The following is a 12,546-nucleotide window of genomic DNA, read 5'->3' as shown; positions in this document are numbered from 1 at the left end:
AATTACTAAACAGGTACAAGGACCAGGAATGACAAGAGCAAGAATATTAAAAAGAAATATAGCATCTCTTCTACATATGTTTATTTCTGCATTCATATTATCTGGAATGATATTTAAGTAAACCATGTTGTTCTTGCAATATGTAAGTGTAAGATGCTGAATAAATCGCTAAGGAAGAGGTGTTATAGATTCTCCTGAATCCCCCAAAATACGGCATCTTCTTCACAGTTTCTCCCTTCCCCATGCCATATTTCTGCCTTTCTTTTCTTTCCTTAGCCTTTCTCCTGTCGCTGCCTCCCCCTAACCTGCCTCCCACCTCCTAATTTTCAAACACACAAAAGGCGAAGGAGTGACAAGGACAAGGGCATCTCTTAATAAGTATTTGATACTAAAAAGATAGAGATAAATATAAAAAACATTAAAGAATAATTAGCAAAATGAATTTCTCAGCAAGAGGTGCCAAATGGCTTCCTTAATGTAAAAGACCGCGGCCAAATGAGAACAATGGGATAAAACTATATACTTAATTACTCATAACTAAATAATCAGTATAGCTGCATATTACGGTTATCAGTTTACTCAATAAAAAACGACTAGTTGGGCCGAATGATAGCGAAATTAATCAAAGGAGGAAAAACAAGACGGAAATGAAGTCTATTAACTGCAGATATGGAAGTAAAATGTTTAACATTGTTGTGCACAGCGTTTTAATATGTGTTCCAGTTGTATATATCTCACACCTCTCTGTGGACACGCAGATCATTAAAATATTGGCATATCTCTAGGAGAATATTACTGCTATTTCAAACAAAGGATTACTAAATGTAAACTTGCTCTTTATTAAACCCTACATTACAGTGACGTATTTACTTTCTTGTTGCCACAAGATGATTATATCCACCTACGAGATATCTCTGTCTCTTTGTAGGAACTAAAAAACAGAAGATGGAGTCCCTAGTCCCCTCACCCCGCTTGGGGCTAAGATGCGAATGAATGTGTTTGAGTGGATGAGTAAACTGGGAGTGTGTCGTCCTGTCTCGGCTGCCTCCCTTTCCCTGGGGGAAGCAGCCTAGGTATATAGATAGACGAGACATCTCTCGTATCGTATCAAAGAAGTTTAGTAATTTCTTACACAATCATTTTCTTCAAGTGAATAAAATTTTCTGACCTTAGCAAGAATTTAAGATGTTATCATTTTAATGGTTAAGACAAATCTTAGGAATGCAAGAGACTTGGTAACCTCATGACAGATATCTAACTCTCCTTCAGCACGATGACTATTATTAAATAATAATCTGGCAGCCCTTTTTATTTTGCAGTACGAGTGTAGTGATAATCTGTTTTAACCTTTTAATTCTATGGCAGTTTTTAATACTCAGGGTACCGTCACACGAAGCTAGACAGCTTAGGACGGACATCTCTTTTCTTTCAGTTCAAATTAAAAGAATCAAAGGCTGAACACTTGGAAAAAGTTATCCTGTTCATTCTTTGAAAAGATCCACATGTCCAGGATTGTCAGTTTTTGCTTTATCTCGTTAGATAAAAAATAATCAAAAGATAGTCAACGAAAAAGGAAAAGAAATTACAGTACTACTGGACAATACAATGCACGTTCTGTAGTCACGCGTGGGGCTGCTGCATCACCACGTGAAAGTGAGCAAAATAACAAGCCGCCGCCACCACTCCACACTCACCGATAATAGGCAGAGGGGTTGACTGTTACAAGATTGCAGTTAACGGAGATAATGACTGAGACCCAGATTCTCCTTAAGTCAAAATCATGGGGAGCTTAAAATCATATTAGAACTGTTAAAAGCACCTACAGCTCAAAATTTCTTAATTCCTGTCTTACAAATGATCGAGGTTCTTGAATATCATCCTTCATTCTACCAAAGGTGCTGATTTGCTGTGTTCAGGATGTCTACGAAATGTTTTATGTCATTCAAATATGTTTCGATGAATATTATTCTGAGTAACGTTTTTCTTAGCAAAGTTGCATCATGTGGTACAATTTTTACTGGCTTTCAGCATTTGGTTCCATCTCCCCAGGGGAAAAAGTGCTATCACTAGCGATATAAAAATGGGTTTCTATCTTGGGGTAAGATGAAGTTATGTGAGGCACATGATTACAAAGGCCGAGTGAGAGGAACATAAAAATATTTTCAAAAATGATAGCAATGTAATAGTGAAACAGGCTATATTTAGCAAATGACAAAGAACAACACACAGTTTACTTTCAGATTCCAAAACAGAATGAGTTGAAATAATCGAAAAAAATCCCCTCCACTTTTTCATTTGTGCCACAGTTTTTCCCTGCAACAAGTAAACTGAATTCCTGAATGAAAACATCGCAGAAAATTATCTGAAACGTAACTCAGCATTAATTATGACACTACTGGTGCTTGTGAAAAAAAAAAAAAACTGTGAAAACATATGGTACGTAAGCCACATTCTTTCACATCATTATCGTATATTTTAAATGCATGGTTGTCAGTGAAGTGAAATATTGCCTCTCACTTAACCTAATCATTCCTGTGGCATTATTCGTTACATCCATGGTACCTCAAGACAAATTTCCTTTTCATCTGCTGAGACGGTTCGAACTAGAAGGGTTATTATGTAGCTTTCCTTAACCCCTTCAGAGTAAGAGGGGTCTCCTAATCTAAAAAAATGTCTGGTATCTGTAGGAACAAAAGACAGCAATACATCCTTGTAATGGAGGCTAATGTATGCTGAATCCGTCCCTGGAGAGAGAATCTAATGGAGAAGAGGTGAGGACTGAAGAAGAGAATGAAAAATGGAATCTTTGACATTAATAGGCTACAAGGATGGAACAGGCCAACAAACAATTAGTCAGACCGAGCAAAGTTGGTGGAGGCCTGTGTCTTCTAGTGCAGATGACGATGACGATGACGTAGATGATGATGATGATGATGATGATGATGATGATGATGATGATGATGCAAGGAATGTCTATGTAGTCACCGCATTCCCCTTGCAGTCTGTACGTTTAAAAATATTCAGCCCTCTGATGATTTTTATTTTCTGTATTATCCTTGCTACCCCAGATGATTTTGCTCACCTAAGGAAGATCTCTCGTAGAGAAAAGGATAGAAACAATCATTATTAATGCCTTTAGTACTGCATCCCTCAGATGGTTTTATTCAGCTTAGGGGAGACCTCTCATAATGACAGGACTGACAGCCTCCATTATATGAGACAGGATAGATAAAAAGCTGCTGTAGGATATGAGGAACCACTAGTGATGTAGAAGAAAGCAGCACATAAAATGTATACCAAGGGAATGTAGAGTAAAAGGGTAAGTGAATTTTTGAAAAAAAAAAAAAAAATCAATCCTCTTACTCCAATGACTATTACATATTATTCGCACAAAATCAGTAATTATTCTCAAAAGTTCTGCCACTATTTCGTTTAACTCCTTCACTGCAATAATGCCTTTTCAGATTCTTGCAACCGTCGGCTGATTTTTCTGTTCTGTTATGGAGAGCCTTTTCGAACTGGAGGTGTTACATGAAGCCTTACTTAATCCCTTCACTGACTGGGAGGTCATAAACAATGAATAAAATTGTCAAGCAGCAGCAGAGCAAGGATCAAATAAAGCACGTCATCGGATTGAAGTAATAAATGCAACAACACCAACAAAAAACAATTTACTAACAAAATATGACTGGCCACCACATTTCTGAGTACATAATTTAAGGATAAGTATCATCAATGCCCGGAAAAAGAAATAACATACATAGAGGACATTAGGGGGGAACACTAGTACGATGATTCAATAACCCGCAGAGAGAAACTACGAACAGAATAAGGAAGTAAAAAAATAATTTACCCTGATACAGCAAGCCCTTATTAAGAATTGTAAGCCTGGCGCAAGGATTTTTGGAAAAAGAAGTCACAAACTCCTGAGAGCGAACGGTCCATTCTTAAGTTGAATAAAATATTGTTGTGGTCAGAAAATAAAAGAGTACCAGCCATCGTGTGGACTCCATTAACAAGGCAACGCAGAACCTCCTTGATGCACGACGAAAGTTAGTATGCTCATATGACAATTTATGAGAAGAAATATATTATCAGAACATCCTAATAACCTCTTGACTTCCTCTTTAACCTCATAACTGGCACTGGTCCTACCGTAGAGGAAATATCTAATCTTGTGGTAACAAAGCTAAAAAAAAAAAAAGCCATACTGAGTGTGTTAATTATTGTTTCCAACCCTTTCATGACAAGCGATCCTACGTAAGCTAAAAAAAAGAAAAGAAAAGAAAATCGTCTAGAGGTACCATGAATAAACTCAACAAAGAAAGACATCCTACTGAATATTTTTAAAAAACAGATCATTAGTCACCGCTGTATGATTTCGACTTTGTTTTGTTTTAATGTCACTATCTATGGAGGAGTCCCTTTAGCTGGAGGGACACATACCACAATAAAGAGGTTTGAAAAAAAAAACAAAAAAAAACATACATTAGCCATTTTATTACTTTGTCATATTACTTCATTCTTGCTAGCTTTGTGCCATTTTATTCCGCTTAGAGATCTATCATAGTGAAGAGGTTAATATAAGTTTTAATTCTGTCATTTCGTTGTTATTCAGTATATCATGGTTGACAACATAAAAGTTGGCTGGTAGGGCATAATTTAGGTGCATTGTCAGTCAGTGTGTGTTATTATGGAGGAAGGAGGTGTACTGAACGAAAACAGTGGAGGTACGGGCTTCCTGTTTTAACATTTCATATTTTACAAAGGATAACCTAAAAATACTGACCCCTGTAAACGTACTGTGGGCTACTTTATATTTCTCTCTACCTTGCTTTGTGTATGTATAAACAGACGGCTTTAGAATTTACATACGGGTTAACGAAAAAATGGAGCTGAATTACCGTATAATGAAAATTAATGTAGTTTACCATTAAAACAGTTTGCTGTTATACTAAAGGAATAAAGGTAATGCCAAAACTCAAGTACCGGTATTGGGAAACTAACCATAAAGAAAGCAGCTGCCTTCGTCTTATGATTTTCAGCCACTATATATCTATATGAAAGAAATCAGGTAGAATATATAGATAGGCTCCTCTTTAAAGTCTTCATTGCTCTTACAAAAATCTGATATACTTTTGAGAGTTAGTCTGTAAAAAAAAAAAAAAAAAAAAAAGAGGCCTTACTGAGCATGCACAGTGTGGAATGTACTTTAAATATTGAGAGTATTAGATCAGGAATATGCTGAACCCAGACCGTCTTAATTTTTTTCTCACAGAATATTGTCTCCTTGCCTTTGTTTTTTTTGTTTTTTTCTCAGATTTTCTTTTTTTTTCTTTCATTCTCTCTCTCTCTCTCTCTCTCTCTCTCTCTCTCTCTCTCTCTCTCTCTCTCCTAACTATACAAAAAGAAATCCAATGCATTAAGGATCATTTTGTTCTGCTGGCTCATCTCATCTTTTAAAACAACACCAGCAACAACAACAACAACAACAACAACAACAATAATAAAAATAATAATAATAATAATAATAATAATAATACAGGTAATAATAATAATAATAATAATAATGATAATAGCAACAACGTAATAATAATAATAATAATAATAATAATAATAATAATAACACTAATAAAACAAACAATAACAACCAATAAACTGCATACGAAACCACAAGTAAAATTCAGCTGTCTATATGGCTGGTTTAGTCTCCTGGATTTTTTATGCTTAGATTTTATTTCCTTGTTTCACGAGAACTGATTCGCCTGGGGTATTTTTCGTGCTGGAGAGACTCAATGTAAAGTATATATAAATCCCTACAGTACGACAGGTTTTTTCGATGTTGAATGAAATGGTCTGGTAACACTAAGATTAGAGCTAAAAATTGACTTCCCTTGGTTTACCCTTTTCAATTTTTTTCTTGTTATATCTACACGCCTTTACACACTAGAGGATAGAATTATTGACCTTGAGGGTTTGATGTTCCCTCTAGCGACGCCCTAACTATAAGACGTGACCAGTAACTTGAAAAAGAAAAACAAAATCGTCTGGAACTAGCAAGACTAAACTAAAAAACAGGACGTCACCTGGATAGAAGAGGTTGAGTGTGTGGATGTGGTGCTGGGAGAGGGAGGTGGGCGTCTAGGGAGGGGTTCTACATGTGTTCATGTGTTCAAAAGTACCTCACACCTAGAGATTTGTTCACCTTTTCTCAGGGTGGAGGAACTGGAGGGGGGGGGTGGAGGAGGAAGGGGATGAGGAAGTATTTGGGGAGGAAGGGGTGAGATGCAAAGAAAGGAAGGTGGAAGAAGGGAAAGGGAAGGATCTAAAGAAAAAAGAGGTGGAGAAAAGGAGGGGAAAATGGGGGGTAGCGAAGAAAGGAAGGAAGGGTGAAGTATAAGAGAAAGGAATGGGAAAGGGCAGGAAGGGAAGGATGAGGTGGGAGGAAGGGGAGGGAGGGTAGGGGAGGAAGGGAAGGATGAGGCGGGAGGAAGGAGGAAGGGAAGAGGGAGGGCTTTGGGGGATGTGGGTGGGGAAAAGGGAAGGGGGCTCAGAGAAAAAGGAAAGAATATGCTGCAGGAGGAGGGGAAAAGAGGGGAAAGAAATAAGAGGGGGGAAAGGAGGGGGAGGGAGGAAGGAAGGGGGGAGGAGGGAGGAAGAAGTAGGGATTTAGTTCCTTTTGGGAGTGTTGGAGCTGGTGGGTCGTAGAGATGACAGTGGGGAGGGGGAGGGGAGGGGAGGAGGGGGGAAAGAATAAGGGATGAATGGAGAAACCCAGAGGAGTTGTAAGGCTGTGAGAGGGAGGGGGGAGAAAAATTCAGGGGAGAAATCCAAGGAAAATACGAAGAATGAAAGATAAAGAAAAAAAAAAATACAAATTGAAGAGAGAGGAAAAATGACAAAAATCTGAGATGGCAAGAGGAGTGAATAAAAACTGAGAAGTAGCGAAGGATGATTTTAAAGTAACAAGATAGGAAAATGAAAAAGAAAAAAGAAAAAAATAGAACGAACTTGGGGTTAGGACAAAAATGAGAGGAAAAGAAGGGTAAAAAAATGAAAAAAAAAAGCAGACAGTGATGAGAAAATTTTGAGTTAACTTATGGTAAACAAAAAGAAAAAAAAAGAAAATGGGCAGGGAAGGAACGCTGATTAACAAATTACGAAATAAATTATGGAAAAAGAGAAGAGATGAGGTAAAAAAATGATGAAATACTTGTAAAATGAATCTATAAAAAACAGGAAAAAATACTATGATACGTGGGATGAAAACATAAAACCGAGAGTAAGGGCGTGGAAAAATATGAAATAAAAAACGGAGACAAGAAGGGAGCAAGGAAGGAGAGGAGAGGGATGGAGGATATACGGAGGGGAAAAGAAATGATTAAGGGGTGAAGGGACAGGGTGAAGATGAAGGAGTTGGTGAGCAAGGAGATAGAAGGATGAAATTGAGAGAGAGAGAGAGAGAGAGAGAGAGAGAGAGAGAGAGAGAGAGAGAGAGAGAGAGAGAGAGAGAGAGAGAGAGAGAGAGAGAGAGAGAGAGAGAGAGAGAGAGAGAATATACTGAAATACTACAGAGAATAACTTCGAGCACTGTAAGGGAAAGGAAAGAAAGCTGAGGTCACAGGAAGGAGGTAGGTAGAGAGATAATATAAGAAAGAGAAAACAGAGGATATAAGGAGGAAGAGAGAAGAAAACAAAATAAAAGACGGTAAATGAGAACATGGAACAGTAAAAGAAGGAAGGAAAGAGAGCACTAAAAAGGAAAGAGAGCAGGATAAAGAGGAAGGAAAAGAGAGAACTGGTAATAAAAAGAGAAGTAGGAGCATGAAACAGCAATGGAAAGAGGAAGAAGAGTATAGAAGAGGAGAGGGAAACATGTAGGAGATATAAAGAGAAAGAGAGCGATTTGTAACGAAAAGACCGTGTGATAAAAGAAGACGAAAAAAGAAACACTAAGTAAGAAAATAAGGAATGAGAGCGAGACGAAGAACGAGAAGAAAGTAAGATACACAGGAAGTAAGAAGGACAACAAGAAAAAGACGCTGTGGTAGAAGAGAGAGAGAGAAAAAAAAAAACACAGAATACCCAACAGCAAAACAAAGAGGGAGAAGGAACAGAACGGAGAAAGAAAATAAAAGACAAAAGGAAGAAGAGAGGGAGAAACAAGTGGCAAAGATTTGTTTCACCTATCATCTCTTTTCTTTTTGTTTTGTTTTGTCTGGATCTGCTACAGACATCCCTTACACCATGGCGTCTCTCGGAACTAACAATGGTCTTCGTTCCTTATCTAAGCATCGTTTTGAAGGGAAAGACAAAGGAGACTTACCTAAACCAAACCTAATCAACCTAACCTAACAGCAGGGTAGGCGTAGACAGGAAGGTAGGTGATGAAGTGGGCAGGTAGGTTCGAATGGAGGTAGGTAGGTAAGCAGGCAGGGGATTTAGGCAGGTAAGTACGTAGGTAAGTAAGTAGGCATGGGAGATAGGTAGGCATAAAAGGAAGTTACCGCGTCCTCAAGCCTAATCTTAGCATCCTTGGAACCTTTGCCTGGCATCCATAAGACGTAATCTTGACACTTTTCAGAAATTCAGAGATGATCTAGGCAAGTTTTTATTTTTGGTACTTCTTCCAAACGACTGAAATTTCTCTAAAGTAATGAGTGTTCAATAGTGTCCAAGAAAAAACGCTCTCCCTATTGATACTGTAGTAAAATCTATTGATATTTTAAACTAACCTCAACAAAGTGAAAATGATTTGGTAAGACAGACAATACTGGAAAAGGGAAGCGTACATCTAGGAAGGTGTGGGTATTAGAAGACAACAGAATAAAATGACAGAGGAATGAGAGGTAAGGAAAAACAGTTAAGAAAAGACGAGAAAATAGGGGAAAAAAGAAAAGAAGTATAGGGAGCAAAAAGAATAACAATTATGAGACATTAAAAAAAATTATATAAGTGAAAAAAGTTTGGTTTAAGGGAAAATATAACCAGAATGAGAAAAAAAGGAAGGGAAGGTCGTACAAGAGAAAAGAAAAAGTATGAGACACAGGAGACAAGATAGGATATACCAAAAAAAAAAAAGAAGAGTGAGATGCGACGAGAAATTAATCTGAACAGGGAGGAGAATAGCAAAGAAGGAGAGGAAGCAAAGCGAAAAGAAAAAGAAGACACAAGAACGAAGAGAGAGGAAAAATGGAGAAAAATCATGTAAAATATATACATTGTTTACAGGAACGCAAAACAAGAGATGCAACCGGAGTGCACAGAAAACAGGAAATACAGGTAAGGGACAGATGAAAGGAAAGAGGTTATGTGGTAAATTGAAAATATGAACAAGCAGATATTAAAAAGGGAGAAAGAGAGAACAGGAAAGATAGAAAGGAGGAGACATAGGCGGGAAGGGATACAATAAGTAATTATGTAGTAACAGAGGGGAAAAATAGGAAGTGGAAAAAAAAAAGCAAGGAAGAGGTGAGAGTAGAAGAAAGCAGAGAAAGGAGACACAGGAGAAAAGAAAGAAACAAACATGTGGTAACCGAGTAGAAACAGCAGAAAAGGGAATGGAAGCAGAAGACAGTGAAGCATAATTGCACAGGAATGAAGAGGGAGAAAAAAAAAGTTGATAAAATAAAAGAGTAGCAGTAGGAGCAAAGAAGAAAAATGCCAGGTAGAAGAGGGAGAATCATTAGGGCATAAAGAGGGAAGACACATTAAAGAGGGAAGAGAGGAAAAGAAAGATTATGTCAAAAGAAAAAAAAAGTGTGGAAAGGAAGGAAAAGTAAGGATGGGGAGAAAACATAAGTGAACAGAGAAAATCGAAGACATAGAAAAGAGACGGGAGAAGAAAAGATTGTGGCAAGAGATGAATAAAATAACAGAGAATTATAAAGAGTGGTAGAGAGAAAAGGTAAGAGAAATCTAAAGGAAGAGTAGATGGAAAAAAAAATAGGGTTCAAGACAAAAAAGAAGTAAGAAAAAATCAAGAATGGAAAGGGTTTACAATCGAACAGAGAGAACAGGAAAAAAAAACATACATTAAAATAGGAATCAAATATGAGCTGGAAATGGAAGATGAAGAAAGAACAGAGAGGAGAGGAGAGAGAAAAACACTGGAAAAACGAGGAGGAGGAGGAAGGAAGAAAGAAGGTGTGAAGGTTGACTGAAAGGAGAACGGAGCAAAAGAAGGAAAAAAGGAATGAGTGCTTAACTGGTAGAAATACAGAGGGGGGAAAAAAAGTAGGAAGCTTAAAGAAAGAGAGTGGGAAAGCAAAACAGAGGTACCAAAAGATGAGTATGAATCCAGAATTACAGAAAGTATATATAAAAGAGGGAAAGGAAAAAAGTGAGGTAGAAAAGAACAGAAAAGGAAAGGAGTAAAACAGAGAAAGAAAGCAGAGAAGCAGAAAAGCTGACTGTCGAAGTGCGGAAAGACTAGTAACAAAACTCCAAAGGAAGCAGAAGGGAAAGAAAGAAAGTAGAGAAAGGGGAAAAGATAATGGAAAAAACCCTGAGTGCAAGGAGTGGAGATAGATCACAAAACAGAGATAGGGAGAGAGAGAGAAAAAACGAGTATAGAATTAAGCGTTTAAAAATCTGAGGAAGAGTACTAATAGGAAGTGAATTTAGTCAATTCAAGAGTCCTCCTGAGACCTCTTTCCTATAATTTTATTTCCACGTATGACGTGATTATATTCTCTTGCCTGATATTACCGTAAATTAAGTCGATAATAAAAAATATATATAAGGCATACACGAGATTATTTGTGTAATAAGAGAGCAAATCGGTAAGGATGAGAAAACGGTCAGCCTCCAAAATCCATGAGAATTTTGCCATATGAGTAGTTGAACAGATAAAATAATGAAGGGAGAAATAGTATGGGATGTAAAAATTGAAAGGGAGTGACGAAAAAAGGTAGCAGACGAAGAAAGGGATGTCAGCAGGAGGAGGAGGAGGAAATTTTTTGAAGATGTTTACTCTTCAGTACGATGAAGTCTTTTTGTAATTTATTGTTGTTGCTACCACGCAGATTTAGCTTATCTTCCACAAGCCACCTGGTAGAAAAGTAGTTAAAGATGGCTGCGTATAATCTGACCACTTTGAAGAGTCTCTCCTAAGCTGGATAAATTTGCCCGGTGGAAACAATAATGGAATACAAAAGGCGTCAAGGGATTAATCAGAGTTATGAAGTGGAAAGCAGTGAGACGAAACGTAGGAAGGATAAGAGACTGAGCCAAAAGGCGGGGAAATAGAGAATAACGCACGAGTAAGAAAATGTTGGAATGAAAAATGAAGAAATACAGTCGGGAAACTAAGAAAGAGAAAGAGAGGTTGTTAGGAGTGTTGAATTCGTTCTATCAGATAAAGTATAATATATTCTTGCTGTCTATTTTGTAAGTACACTAGATGCACTGTCCGACTAGAAGGTGTTAGCTGTTACTACTCTTTTCACAGTTTGAGGTCCTTCCCCAGTTAATAAAGAAAAAAAATTGGAAGTAGTAAAAATATAATGAAAAACTCGGATTGAAAGGATTAAGCAAAAAAAAAAAAAAAAAAGTCAAAATAGACAGGACGATGTAGGAAGAACGAGAAAGAGACCTTAGAGGAGGTGAAGAGAGAAGAGCTAAGAAAGGAGGCAAATAAATGAAAAGGAAGGGAGGAAATAGAAGATGGTGAAATAGAATTAGCAAGAGGAGGAAAAAGAAACTACTTGGAGTGGTTACAAAGAATAAAGAGGAAATCAGGGCAAGAAAGCACATAAAGTGAGGCAAAAGTGCAGGAGATGAAGAATAACAGGAGGAGGAGGAGGAAGAGCAGGAGGAGGAGGAGGAGGAGGAGGAGGAGGAGGAGGAGGAGGAGGAGGAGGAGGAGGAGGAGACTGTTTAAAATAGTTAAGCAGAGCAAACAGAAGAAAGTAGAGAAAGAAGAGATAGGAGGGAAAGGAGAGGGGGAAGAACAAGAGACGGAAGATAAGTGGCAATAAGAGGAAGAGGAAGAGAGTTACTGGAGTGGATGAGCAGAATAAGCAGCAGACAGCAGGAAAGGAGTCATGGGAAAGAAATGAAAGAGGCAAAAAAGCAGAACACAGAACAGTAGCAACAAGAAGCGGAAGAGCAGAGACGGAAGTAAAAATGCAGCACGATGAGGTTGAGGATGAGGTGGAGGAAGAGAAGTCGGAGGAGAAAGAGCAGGACAAGTAGGAGGAAGAGAAGCAGGAGTAGGAGTAGAAGAAGAAGAGAAAGGGGGAGGGGAAATGAAGACTGTTTTAAGAGACTAAGCAGAATATACATTGAAATGAAAAAAAAGCAGGTGGTGAACGTATAGCAGGAGGGACAGACTGGTTGAGAGGTTAAGCAGAATATACGAGGAAAAGCAGAGAATCGAGTCACAGCAGGTAACACAAAGGCGAAAGGTAAGAGACAGAAGAAGAGTAAGCAGTAACAGCAGCTGGAGGAGGTGACTGCATTGAGTGGATAAACAATGGAAGTGGAAAGCAGAATAGAAGAGAATAGAAGAGAAGAAAAAAGAGAAGAGAAGAGAAGAGAGAG

The sequence above is a fragment of the Coenobita brevimanus genome, chromosome 94, assembly GCF_032717465.1.
Source record: "Coenobita brevimanus isolate Jiangsu-jjx chromosome 94, ASM3271746v2, whole genome shotgun sequence".
In the NCBI taxonomy this organism is placed as follows: Eukaryota; Metazoa; Arthropoda; class Malacostraca; order Decapoda; family Coenobitidae; genus Coenobita; species Coenobita brevimanus.
Note: the sequence above shows the minus strand (reverse complement) of the source record.